The sequence below is a fragment of the Aulonocara stuartgranti genome (genome assembly GCF_965226115.1).
Source record: "Aulonocara stuartgranti genome assembly, chromosome: 22".
NCBI lineage: Eukaryota > Metazoa > Chordata > Actinopteri > Cichliformes > Cichlidae > Aulonocara > Aulonocara stuartgranti.
Window position 1 is genome coordinate 35,053,519 of NC_138957.1, and position 13,761 is coordinate 35,067,279.

The 13,761-nt window shown below is 45.9% G+C and overlaps 1 gene segment (V, D, J or C); it reads left to right on the forward strand.

Annotated features, from left to right (window-relative positions):
• The first annotated feature begins 9,207 nt into the window (after positions 1 to 9,207).
• On the forward strand, positions 9,208 to 13,256 carry LOC309698160 (Ig kappa-b4 chain C region-like). The segment is given in 3 exons: positions 9,208 to 9,229; positions 11,953 to 12,060; positions 12,784 to 13,256.
• Positions 13,257 to 13,761: the final 505 nt, after the last annotated feature.

The window sequence follows — 13,761 nt, forward strand, 5'->3', positions numbered from 1 at the left end:
GCAACGCAAACAGGAAATAGAGAATGGATGACTGCAGCTGAGTAATCTACAAACACATGCAGGTACTACAGGTTAGTAACATTTACTAAACTTCCCAGTTTTAACATTTTCTGTTAATTTCTTTACCACAGGCCTGACTCACAGTGTGCAGCCTGACAGTGTGAAAGAAGGACAGACTGACACTATGAACATGTGAAACATCCTGCATGGACGTGGAAAAGACGTGAACCACCAGTTTCCATCACCTGGAGGATTTTGGGAATGATATTTGTTCTGCTGAAGGACAGAAATGAGGACAAACTGATATTTCTGGATGTTCAGTGAGACATTATGAAACCAAACAAGCCAAACTGTATCTGTAAAGTTGTTGGTGACTGTAAGTGTTTGTGGTTTTCATTTGTAGTTTGACTGAAGGTAATTTTCCTTGAAGCAAAGTAATTATTAAAAACAACAAAAACAAAGTAAATATTTGGTTTCATGCATTTTTCTGAATTCTGAAGAAAGTTTAAACTCAAAGGTAGAATTGTGTGAACTTGGAAGCCTAAAGAAAACATGACATGAGACTCATTCTGACGTCAACAGAGTGACAGGAATCCTTGTTGATGGGTGATGTTTGGCTTGAAATGCTACTGATTTAGCATCAGTGTGTGAGCTAATGATAGTGAAGCTGTTTATTAAATGTGTGCCTGAGCTCTTCTGTGGCTGATCTAAATGAACAGAAGGTCCTCTTTGCAGAAGGCAGATGAGTTCACACTAATGCACTAAGTGACTTTATTCATCCTGAACTCGGCTCTGATTGGCTGAAAGCTGCTAACATGCAGGCTAAAGGCCTCACTTTCAAATGTTTGTTGTCTGAACATGAAGACGAGAAAAAACTGAAAAACTCTGGTGTCATAAGAGCTGAATGTAAAACTGGATATATTTGACTTTACACTGATTCGATATAATCTTCAGAAATCGTTGAGCTTCAGGGTGACTGATTGTTGAGATTTGTTTCTTTTATTTAAAGACAGTGTGTCTGTGATCCATTATGAAGCTGAGGTCAAAGTTCATGATCAAGCATCTTCTAACTACTCAAAGATTCACAGCAACAACTGTGTTAGTTCGAGATTCCCTGAGTTTTGAGTGGGTAGAAAGAAGTTTCCACCATAATAATCATTTAATAGTGAACTTTAGGTTTCTGAGTGATGTGATGGAAAATTCAGTCCCTTCATGAAATTGTGTTTGTGCTCATTGAACTGTGTCAGTCTCTGCTGCAGCTGGAAGTTACTGCAGTTTCTGTTCAGTCTGACTGAGGGAGGTTTTTGTACGACTGTTTTTCACTGTGTGAAGAGCTCCCAGTAGCTGCTATCAAATTCACCCATACAGTAATAAACTGCTGCATCTTCAGCCTGGACTCCACTGATGGTCAGAGTGAAGTCTTTGTTTGATCCACTGCCTGTAAAACGATCTGGAATCCCTAATGCTCGAGTGGTAGCACGATAAATGAGCATTTTTGGAACTCCTCCATCTTTCTGTTGATACCAGGATAAAAGATGGTTGTTGCTATAAACATAAACATTCTGACTGGTCCTACACTTGATGCTCACAGATCCTCCCACAGCAGAGCTCACTGCTCCAGGCTGAGTCACTGGGACCTGAGGTTTAGACTCTGAGGACACAGAGACAAAAACATAAAGCAGCTTCATGGTTTTGTGGGCTTCATTTCAGAGGGACAGATGTTGATAGAGGAGAGGAGTTTGATTCTCTGGACTTTACCTGTGAAGCAGCAGCAGAGGAGAGTCCAGATGAGGACGCAGATCAAAGTCATGTTTTTGATGAGGAGGATTTCTGTGGCTTCTGTTGTGATGAAGGACAGCTGTCAGTCATTCAGTGTTCAACTCTCAGGACTATAAACTCTCCCAGAGCACTGGAGCATGGTGCTGCTGATGCAAAGTGACTCTCTATGGAAATGAACTGACTCCAGCAGGACTTATTTAAAAAAAGTTTTTCACAGCATATTTAGCATGTGACTCACATGAACCCTGTAGAATTTATAGACAGTTAACAAATGCTCTTTGAGTGCAAAATCTCCAACGAGAGATTGATGGACATTTAGTTCGACTGTAAAATTGACATGCAGTTGTTCGCACTAAAGGAAACCACCATCATTTCATGTGGCCACCATATCGGCGCCAGCTGTGGTCTCAAGGCTGGAGCTGACCAACAGGAAACTCTGTTTCCGATGACAGACTCTGTAGACTCTTCGTTCCCATCCTGTGTCCCCCACCCTAGATTCCAAACACCTTTGAACGCTTATCTCCAAGGCTGTGGTCGGACGGCGGGTCTAGTCCCAGCGCATGCTGCAGGACCGGATGTGCTGTCTACACCGACTTACTCTCACCCCTTACTCATGCCTGTTTCTTGTCATGTGCTTCTATGGTGTATTAAGATTCATGTGCTTTTGTGCTGAGGTGGTTTTTTTCTGTCCTCAAACTGTTCACCCATCAGGAGCTCAGTCTGGGTGGAGCTTGAACAGATGTGTTAGAGCTCACCTTTATCCTCCTGTATCATCACCATCATTGACACTGAATGAGGCGACATAATCATAATTATAAGACTTTAGAACAAACAGGAGAATCAGTGCCAAAGAGCACCGAAGGTTTTATAATCAATGTTGACTCAACAATGTAAACAAACACTTGTTCAGTTTTTGCTCCTTTGTTGTGAGTTACTTACCTCACTTTGTCACTGCAGAATGATGTCATGGAAATTTCATTAACAGTCCACAGACACGATGAGCAGTAGCCAACACCTTTTAATTCCCAAGCAGGTGAGAGAGAGGACATTCAGTGGGGCACTGAAACACAGTCTCTAAGGCTACGTCCACACTAATGCGTTTTCATTGGAAAACACATCGTTTTCTCTCTGTTTTGGCGTCCCGTCTACACTGAGACAGCGTTTTCGCTCAAGGAAAATGCTGCGCTCTCGTAAACGCATACATTTGAAAATGGTGCTTTCGTGTCGCAGTGTGGACAGCGAAAACAGACTTTCTAAAACGATGACGCATGTTAGTCATGTGATGCAGTCATTTGACCAATTAAACTAAGATAGCGGAGGGCATTATACAGCAGTTGTTTTGTTTGCTCTATTAAGACTAATATCAGTCTGTACATGCTCCAGATAGCTTTTCTTCAAATTCTTTAACTCTTACTCGCTTTTGCAACTTTGTACTTTTGTGTTACTCGCAGCAACAACTCCACCTCCTTGTTAGTCCATTTAAAAAACTCGGTGCTTTTCCTCAACATTTTGCCGCGACGTTTAAAGAGCTGGAAAGTAATGTGGCAGACAGTGTCATGATTCGGCTGTGTAGCAGGCAGGAGAGGACCCAAACGCACACTCACGGGGACACGGGGAATAAACTCAGAGAGCACAGCTTTATTGCTGGAAAGGCAGATCACGGGTAATACAAAACTAAACTGGGAAAAACTAAATATAAAGCTCACCAAGAAACACAGGGAGAATCACACACAGCATGAGGGAGAACGCGACACCGAACTGAGGGAGACGCAGACATAAATACACAGAGGGTTAACGAGGGAAGTGGGAACACACGGGGAACACAGCTGACACAGATAACCATAACGAGACAGGGCAGGAGTGAACACAACATGACGCATACTGACAAGAGACTGTCAAAGTAAAACAGGAAGTACACGGAGGTTCAGACAGGAGGAGAGAGAGCACGGGGAGAACACAGACATAACGGGCTGGGGAAAACATGGAATAAAACACAAGGAGAGACGAGGGCTCACAGATACACAGGGGCACACAGGAGGTAACCAAATAAGGAACATCTTAACTAAATAACCTAGGAACCAAGGCATAAATAGGGAACAAAATACAAAACACACAAAAACTAAGAATACTGGGCCAACATGGCTCAGGACCATGACATCACCCCCCCCTCAAGGGCTGGCTCCCGACAGCCCAAACCCGTGAACCAAAACACAAGACAAACAGAAAACAACCCACCCAGGGCGGGAGGCGGGGGACCAGGATGGAGGGAACGAAACCAAACAAAAGACAAGGAGCATGAGACCAAAACAGAGTCCACAAATACACAAAAAGAGTTCAAAACAGGGAGGCAAATGTCCAACCTGGGGGGGACAGCACAGAAGTTCACAGTTCAGCTGTTCCGGGGGCCGGCCACGTGAAAAGCCGCGTGGAAGACGGCGGCTGCTCCCAAGCGCCGGGCGTACAGGTTGAGGCCTGGTGGGCACAGGACCAGACGAAGGCGATGCGGAGGCAGGACCAGACGAAGCTGAAGCCGAAGCCGGACCGGGCGTGGGTGCAGCTGATGCAGAGGCCGGAGCTGGACGGCGAGGATGGAGACACGGAGGCCGCAGCTGGCGGCGGCGTGGAAGCTGGAGGCGCTGCAGCAGGCGGCTGGACAGGCCCCTCGGGCCCTCCAGCTGATGATGCAGGAGGCTGGACGGGCCCCTCGGACCCTCCAGCGGAGACAGGAGGCTGAAGAGGTTGTCCTGAACCCACAGCGGAGACGGATGCAGAGCCAGCAGGTGCGGAGACTTCTGGCTGAGGGACCCTAACTGTGGCTGCACAGGGCACGCAGTCGGCTCGAGATGCAACGGCTGGGGCTGTGCAGGGCGAACAGTCTTATGCTTAGCAGGCAAAGGCGAAGGGGAGTTTACACAGGCAGCGTCTGAGTTAGCTTTTTCGAGTTGTGGCACCGAAAAAAAACCACAGCCTGAGAAAGTCACGAAGCAACATTGGGAGTCACAGATACAGGAGCTGGTGTAATAATTAAACTGTTCATAGCAGAGGAATGGATAATGGTCTCTGTGTCGCCTGGCTCAGGCAGAACACTAGGAGTGGATGTTACATTTGCTTGCTCAGCAACACAGGTCTCATTCTCAGTAACTATTTGAGAAGCTGAGAGAGCAATGGCTGGTTTAGGAATCGACTGGGAAACATCAGAAATGTCTAAAGACAAAACAGGCTGGAACATGAAACAGTCACTAGAGGGAGCATCAGCTATGGAACACACAGTGTCAGTGGGTTTGTGCTCCTCAGCATGCACTGTTACATCCTGAGCTGATGATGGTGGTGTGTGGCTGAGCTCAGACTGAGAAACCTCAGAACGTACAGGCTGAGTAAAACGGTCCTGCGGTGCTGCAATGCTGGTAGCAGTATGTCGGTGAGTCTGGTGTAGAATAACAGTCTTTGGTTCCGCTAACTCTACGGGTGAAACGTTCATACTGGCTAACTCAGAGGAAATGCTGCGAGCGTTACAAGAATCTGATTGCTCTGGAACACAAAGATCGGTAGGATGGTCGGTGAATAACTTGGCACCGAGGTGTCACTCGGAATAACGTCTTCAGAGTCCAAACACACAGTGGCGGAGTTACCCAAGTCAGGCAACACAATGGCAGGCAAAACAGAGTTACTCACAGTGGTGGAACAGTCATGGGGTCCGGGATCAGTCAACTTGGGCTGAGTGTGTGGCTCACAGTCACTCTCTCCCACGGGTGCAGCAAGCTCAACTGTACTGCGGCGCTGAACCACTACAGGGGGCTGCACTGAAGTCTGCACTGAAGTCTGCACAGGGGGCTGCACTGAAGTCTGCACTGGCACAGGGGGCTGCACTGATGGCTGTAGCAATGGTTGTGGTGAGAGTGGAGTAGGTGACTGCACAGGAGAATGAACTAGAGGTGACTGCACAGGAAACCGAGCTAATGGTTCTGTTGCAAACGTAGCTGCTGATGATGGAGCAAACGGCTGTGCTACAGGGAGCTGGGACACAGGAAACTGAGCTAGTGGTGGTGAGAGAGGAGACTGGGCTGACCGGACGGGAAGAGACTGGGCTATGGGCGACAGAGTGGCACCACTGAACTGAGGGCGACGGAGCTACAGAGGACTGGAGAACAGGAGACTGAATCACAGGGGACTAGAGGACTGGAGACTGGACTGCAAACTGAACAGTAGGAGAGTTAACTGACTGGGCTGGCGAAGCTAATGGCTGAGCTGAGGGCAGATTGTAATCCACAGAGGGAAACATGGCTTTACTCTCGATGGGTATGCTATCATGATGTCTGGGATCTGAATGCTCGAGCGGAATGAGAAAAAGACAGTCGCTCTCGCCAACGGATGAAAGCTGCTCTGCTGCTCGGGAACGCCAGCGACGTGAACGCCGTTTTCTCCGGGAAGGGGGAGGAGACGAGCCGGGCCGTGAATCCTCCAGCGGCCCGGGCTGAACGTCCTCCGACTCTTCATACTGGAGAGGCAGCTCCGAGCGGATGCGTACGGTGGAGATGAGGAAATCCTGGATGTGGGGGTGTAGCACGTCGAATAGCCATGGGAGTCCGGACACCATCCTCTGTAGACGGATGGCTACGGTCTCCCGGTATTCTTCCCCTGGCAGCGCTACCCACTCCTGACAGTGATACTCCACTGTATAGATTAGATCCTCACGGAGCTCAGCGGAGGGGTTGTGAGCTGCTGGGTCCATGTCGTGGTCGCGTTCTTCTGTCATGATTCAGCTGTGTAGCAGGCAGGAGAGGACCCAAACGCACACTCACGGGGACACGGGGAATAAACTCAGAGAGCACAGCTTTATTGCTGGAAAGGCAGATAAGAGATAAGATAAGATAAGATAACTCTTTATTGTCATTGCACAGTCATACATAGTACAGTAGTACAATGAAATTGGAAAAACTGTCCTACGTCGGCACTACATATAACACAACACGACACGATATGACACATCACAACGTAACAAACAACACAACACAGTATATTAACTTAGTATAAAAAAGAAGAATAAGTGTATGTGTATTGCACACTGTTATTATTGCACATTAATTATTATTGCACCTTGTTATAAATATAAATATTATTGTTATCGTTTTAAACATTGTAAACTCCCCCTAAAAAGTCCAGGGAGGTATCCAGTCAGGTCAGCTATTTACATTGATCAGGGCTATTGCCCTGTTGTAAAAGCTGTCCTTGAGTCTATTTGTTCGGGACCTCAGCAGCCTGAACCTCCTGCCAGACGGCAGCAGCTTAAACACCCGGTGTCCTGGGTGTGTGCAGTCCCGTAGGATGCTGCGTGCCCTCTTGAGACAGCGAGTGCTGTACAGGTCCTTCAGGGAGGGAAGAGGATGTCCAATGATTTTTTGGGCCATGTTGATGACCCTCTGGAGTGCCTTTCTGTGTGCTGTGGTGCAGCTGGAGAACCACACACCGATGCAATATGTCAGCACACTTTCAATGGAGCAGCGGTAGAAGACGGTCAGCAGCTCCTTCTTCAGGTCCATTTTTCTGAGGATTCTCAGAAAGTGGAGACGCTGTTGGGCCTTCTTTAAGACCGCAGAGGTGTTAGAGCTCCATTGGAGGTCTGTGTCTATGTGCACACCCAGAAACTTGAAACTGGAGACCCTTTCCACGCACTCCCCGTTGATGCTGACAGGCTGCAGCTCGGACTTCCTCCTTCTGAAGTCAACTACCAGTTCTTTTGTTTTGGTGGTATTGAGGTCCAGGTTGTTGTCTGCACACCAATCTGACAGCCTCTGAACTTCAGCTCTGTATGCAGTCTCATCTCCCCCTGAGATGAGCCCCACCACAGTGGTATCATCTGCAAACTTGATGACTGTGTTGTCTGGGTGGGAACTAACACAGTCATGTGTGTACAGAGTGTACAGTAGGGGACTCAGTACACAGCCTTGTGGAGAGCCGGTGTTGAGGCTGAGGGCTGAGGAAAGATGAGGCCCCACTCTAACTCTCTGTACACGGTCTGAGAGGAAGTCTCTGATCCAGCGGCAGGTGGTGGAAGGAAGTCCAATTTCCAGCAGTTTATCTATTAGTCTGTCCGGGAGTATCGTATTGAAAGCAGAGCTAAAGTCAACAAAGAGCAGCCTGGCGTAACGGCCCTGCACTTCCAGGTGAGAGATGGTGGTGTGGAGCGTTGTAGCAATGGCATCTTCAGTTGATCTGTTAGCTCTGTATGCAAACTGGAGCGGGTCGAGTGTGGGTGGCAGGCAGGACATGATGTGACGTCGGACCAGTTTCTCAAAGCACTTCATTATAACAGGTGTTAGAGCAACTGGTCGGTAGTCGTTGAGGCTGCTAATGTTAGTACGCTTTGGCAGTGGGACAATTGTGGCTGACTTTAGGCACGGCGGGATGCAGGACTGGGACAGTGAAGTGTTGAAGATCTTAGTGAAGACCCCAGCCAGCTGGTCTGCACACTCTTTTAGGACCTTTGCGGTTACCCCATCTGGTCCGGTGGCCTTCCTGGGGTTCACTGCCCTCAGTGTGCGCCTCACCTCATATTCCTGCACTATGAGGCTTGGGCTGCTGCTGTCCGATGTTTTTGCTGCTGCTGCCTCTGGTCCCTTCACCTCAAAGCGTGCGAAGAAGTGGTTCAGCTCCTCTGCAAGCTCCGCGTTACCCTCAGTCAACGTGGTATTACCAGGTTTGTAGTTGGTTAAGTGCTGAACTCCCTGCCATACCTGTCGTGAGTTGTTGGTGGTGAAGTGGTCTTCGATCCTTCTCTTGTACGCTGCCTTGGCCTCTCTGATGCCTCTTTTCAACTGAGATCTGGCTGCACTGTACTGCATACCATCACTGGATCTAAAAGCGGCGTCACGTTGCTTCAGCAGGACCTGGACCTCTTTAGTCATCCAGGGTTTCTGGTTGGAATACACCCGGAGACGTTTGTCCACAGTGACACTGTTGACACAGAAGTTAATATATGAGAGCACTGATGTTGTGTGCTCTTCAAGGTCCTGATGTTCGAACACGCTCCAGTCCGTGTTTTCAAAACAGTCCTGCAGCTGATGTGATGCACCTTCTGGCCAGGTTTTCACAGTTTTTGTGACTGGGGGGGCTCTTCTCCTAATGGGAGTGTATGCAGGGATCAACAGCATGGACATGTGGTCTGACAAACCTAGATGTGGTAGAGGGGTTGCTCTGTAGCCTTTTTGGATGTTGCTGTAGGCTTTATCCAATGTGTTTTTCCCCCTCGTTGCACATTTAATATGCTGTTCAAATCTGGGGAATACTGACCTTAAATCAGCATGGTTGAAGTCCCCAGCTATAATGTGCACTGCGTTTGGATGGGAGTTCTCCTGGTTGCTTATTGTCTTGTGCAGCTCCTCCATGGCAGAGTTAGCATTAGCATCGGGTGGTACATACACGGCCGTTACCATGACAACAGTAAACTCGCGAGGTATGTAGACGGGTCTGCACTTCACAGTCAAGTATTCCAAATCCGGGGAACAGTGGCTGTCTACAGTCTTTGTGTTTTTGCACCAGCTGTCATTGGTGTAGATGCATAAACCCCCTCCTTTGATCTTACCGGAGTGGCCGTTCCTGTCGTGACGGTGAACCGTGCGGCCTGCTAGCTCAATAGCCGAGTCCGGAATTGATGGCTGCAGCCAAGTCTCTGTGAGTAATATTATGCTGCTGTCCCGTGCACACTTATTGACTGCAATTTGTAATCTCAGTTCGTCGATTTTGTTGGTTATGGACCTGACGTTGGAGAGGAAAATACTCGGAAGCGGTGGCTTAAATGGCTGTTTCTTTAGCCGAGCTAGTGGACCCGCCCTGCAGCCACGCTTTTGCCTCCTTTGTTTACGTTTCCTCTTTGTCTTGCCGCTGGGAAGAACCAACCACGGAGACCCTGGAGCTCTTATTATGTCCTCCGGAATGCTGTGAAAGTGGTGGTAGTCCGATGTAATGCTCCTTGCACAGCGTAATCCCAAACTCAAAAGGTCCTGACGACTGTAGGTGGACTCCACTCGATGTATAATGATAAAAAGCACACACATCCACACAGATACACGTAGAGAAAGTAAAAAACAAAACACCGAACGTGAGGAGCAGTGAGCCGCTGCGTCTGTGCGCGCCGCCATCTCACGGGTAATACAAAACTAAACTGGGAAAAACTAAATATAAAGCTCACCAAGAAACACAGGGAGAATCACACACAGCATGAGGGAGAACGCGACACCGAACTGAGGGAGACGCAGACATAAATACACGAGGGAAGTGGGAACACACGGGGAACACACGGGGAACACAGCTGACAGAGATAATCATAACGAGACAGGGCAGGAGTGAACACAACATGACGCATACTGACGAGAGACTGTCAAAGTAAAACAGGAAGTACACGGAGGTTCAGACAGGAGGAGAGAGAGCACGGGGAGAACACAGACATAACGGGCTGGGGAAAACATGGAATAAACACAAGGAGAGACGAGGGCTCACAGATACACAGGGGCACACAGGAGGTAACCAAATAAGGAACATCTTAACTAAATAACCTAGGAACCAAGGCATAAATAGTGAACAAAATACAAAACACACAAAAACTAAGAATACTGGGCCAACATGGCCCAGGACCATGACAGACAGAAATGAAGCAGGTCGAATCTTCCTGCGTTTCACACATGCTTGGACTTGCAACTCTGTGAAAACGACTGAAAACCCTAGTGCGGACGCGGAGTGTTTTCAGATGAAAACGCCGTTTTCAAATCTATCTGGGCTAGTGTGGACGTAGCCTGAAGATGAATGGCACAGCCCTCTTTAAATACAGTCAAACAGTTGTTGTTCTCACCCTTGTCCCATCCGAGAGAGTTTACAATCTTGGCTCCTCTTCCAGTGTCACATAGAGACTGCTCCTTGCCTCTTCTCCCCATCCTCAAAGACCTGATTAACAAAAGACTTCACCACCTGTTGAATTCTCCCCCTCTGGGTGTCACCAACTTTCTCATGATGCCTGACTTTGTGCAATAGAGTAAAAGCTGAATGCTTCCCCACATGTGAACCTTGAAGTGACCCAAAAGTGATATTACTAAAACATGTGACAAATTCATAAAATAAAAGAAATTTCCAGCACATTTCCACTCTTTGGATTACTCTGCTAATCACATCAATAACAGACATTTCTTTTCTGACATTCTGTATATCACATCAACACCATTGTACACTCAAAGAGGTTTCACTATGTGCATCCTCACTTCACTATTCTCCTCTCCACCCTTTTGTTCATCTCCAATCATCCTCAAAGCCTAAACTTCCATATGCAAAAGATAACAATAATGATAAAAGGAAAAAACTTCCCACAAATGTCAAATTACACATGGAAACATGATGTTCATTCATGAGAAACTGTGGCTAAGATAGCTGGCGCACTAGAAAAGCAGTGGTAGTTCTGACTGCTGGTATACCACAACTTTATGCTTTCAACAGCTATCGTTAAGCGACCAGCTTGTATGAAGCTTATCTGATATTTATATAGTGATCCTCCAGCTTCCAACTGTATTACCCTTCCATGTGACCAATGACCATTCACACAGTAGTCGCTTTCTAAAACGTCAGATATGTATCGTATTCAGTACCACATACGAAAGTGAACTAGGTCGGATTTGGAAAACATTGGATTTGTGCTTTCTGTCATACCATGATCGGATATGAGTCGCTTAGGGTCAAAAAAGTTGGATTTGATGCACTTTCGCCTGCAGTGTGAACGTAGCCTTAGTCTTGCTGTTCAGTGCTGGCTCAGTACCGTTGTATGTTTGTGTCCTTTGTCAATATATATGCATCTTTGTATGGAGTGGATCAGCCAGTTTATCAGAGCATCAAACACAAATATATCTGATTTTTCTATATTTATGAATATAGTCTCTAAAAATGTAGAAAATCAGCAAAGTCTTCATTTACACTGATGCATATTAATTAACATTTACATTTCTGTAAATTGGATCCACTGTGTTATTCTCAGATTTTGATATCAGAAAAAGTCCCAAGAAATCAAAGTCAAAAGTTTTACATTCCAAATAAATTATTCATTATTTAAATGTGATGCACTGTAATATTTTCAGTTTTCACACGAGCTGACAAAATGATACAAACAGTGAATGATTTTGTTGAGTTTGTTTGTTTCAGAGTCAGAGAGCCGTGTCTCTCTACAGTCAGAGGTTTTTGTACGGCGCCTCAATGAGTTTGTATCACTGTGGTGGACTTTTGGTGGAGGAACCAGACTGGAGGTTAACTGTAAGTACATTTCACTCATTTATGAAGCTCAAACTTGTATCATTAAGGTTCATTTCATTTCCTTCTACATAAATACTTCATGTTTCTCATGAATATAAAATTTAATATCAGTGTAAATTTTGAATTCAGACTAAAATCGTCTTGTGTATTTATTTTTACTGGAAATTAAACTTTTAAAAGTTTTTTTTTCTTGAAGAAAAGTAGAAAACGTTTATATATTTTACATTTCCATAAAAGTTTTGTCTTCAATCTTTTGCTGCAAATAATGTGACATCCATCTAAAATTAATAGTTCTTAAAGATTTGACATTATTAACGACACATTAACCGTGTGCTGTCCCAGGTTTGCTGAGTTTATGAATTTTAAAGTGTGAGTAAGTACAGTTATCTTTATTGTTCCAAAATAGAGCAAAACAGGTCTATGCTTCTTTCTTTTTTACATAATAAATTGTTTATGACAAAATTCTCACATTTTAATATTTTATTTGTTTTCTAATTATAAAACTAAGAAATTATTCAAACATAACACACACGAGAACATCAGAAGTCAAAGAAATGGTTTAATATTTTTATCTTGGTACTGAAACTCGTCTGTTGCCATGGTTCAGCAGTGAAGCCTTTCAGTTACCATGGTTACCAAGCTCAGAGAGGGAAGTGAAACATCTGGTGAGCAGTTTCACCCAAACTCCCAGTTTCTCTAACATCTCTCTCTCTCTCTCTGCAGTGGGTCGAGTCCCCCCCTCCCTGACCGTGCTGGCGCCCTCTAGTGAGGAGCTGCAGCAGGGGAAGGCTACAGTCATGTGTGTGGCCAACAAGGGCTTCCCCTCAGACTGGAGGCTGTCCTGGAAGGTGGATGGAAGAAGCAGCAGTGGAGAGGAGAGCAGGAGCCCCGGGGAGCTGCAGAATGACGGCCACTACAGCAGCACCCTGAGGCTCCCTGCAGACCAGTGGGAGAAGGTGGGCTCTGTGACCTGTGAGGCCACCCAGGGCTCCCACACTCCACTCTCAGAGACTCTGATGACAGACCAGTGTTCCCAGTCCTGAGCTGACTCACTGGGACTCTGATACTGGCTTTAGTCTGCAGCTTCTCTCAGTCTGCTCCCTCTGTGTCTGTATTGCTTTGATAGTTTTCATGTTTTCATGCTTGTGGCACTGTTGATGGTTTTAATACTTCAAATAAAAACTGAGGTCTTCAAATAGTGGTTTTCATGTGTTTCCATTCAGCTGCTCTTCTGTCTGATAATCATCCTTCAGGTTCAGCAGTGATGCTTCCATACACTGAAAATCTCTGCTTCAGTAACTTTGACTGAGAGAATCACATGTGCTGTATCACATCAGAGTGTAAATGTAAAAAAATGAAAACAACTAAAAAAAAGAAAAAGCAATAAGTTAAAAATAGAATCACAGCCAACAGCTGCTCCCTGTTATAAATAGTTTTAAGGTCTTTTGCAGCTGCATTATTTTCCATCATGTTGGATTTTGTGATGATCTTTGCTGTTGGGTGTAGAAGAAGTAGAAAACATGGTGACAGATTATTGTAACCTGCATGTGACCCATGATGAGACCCGTCCTGGTTTTCTTCAAAGTCAGAATTGATAAAATAACCCAAAGAAAAACGAAACTTTCTTTATCAACATAGGAGACACTAAAAATGTCTCTTTCAGAACATCAGTGCAGGTTAAAAAGTGTAAATGTCAGAATA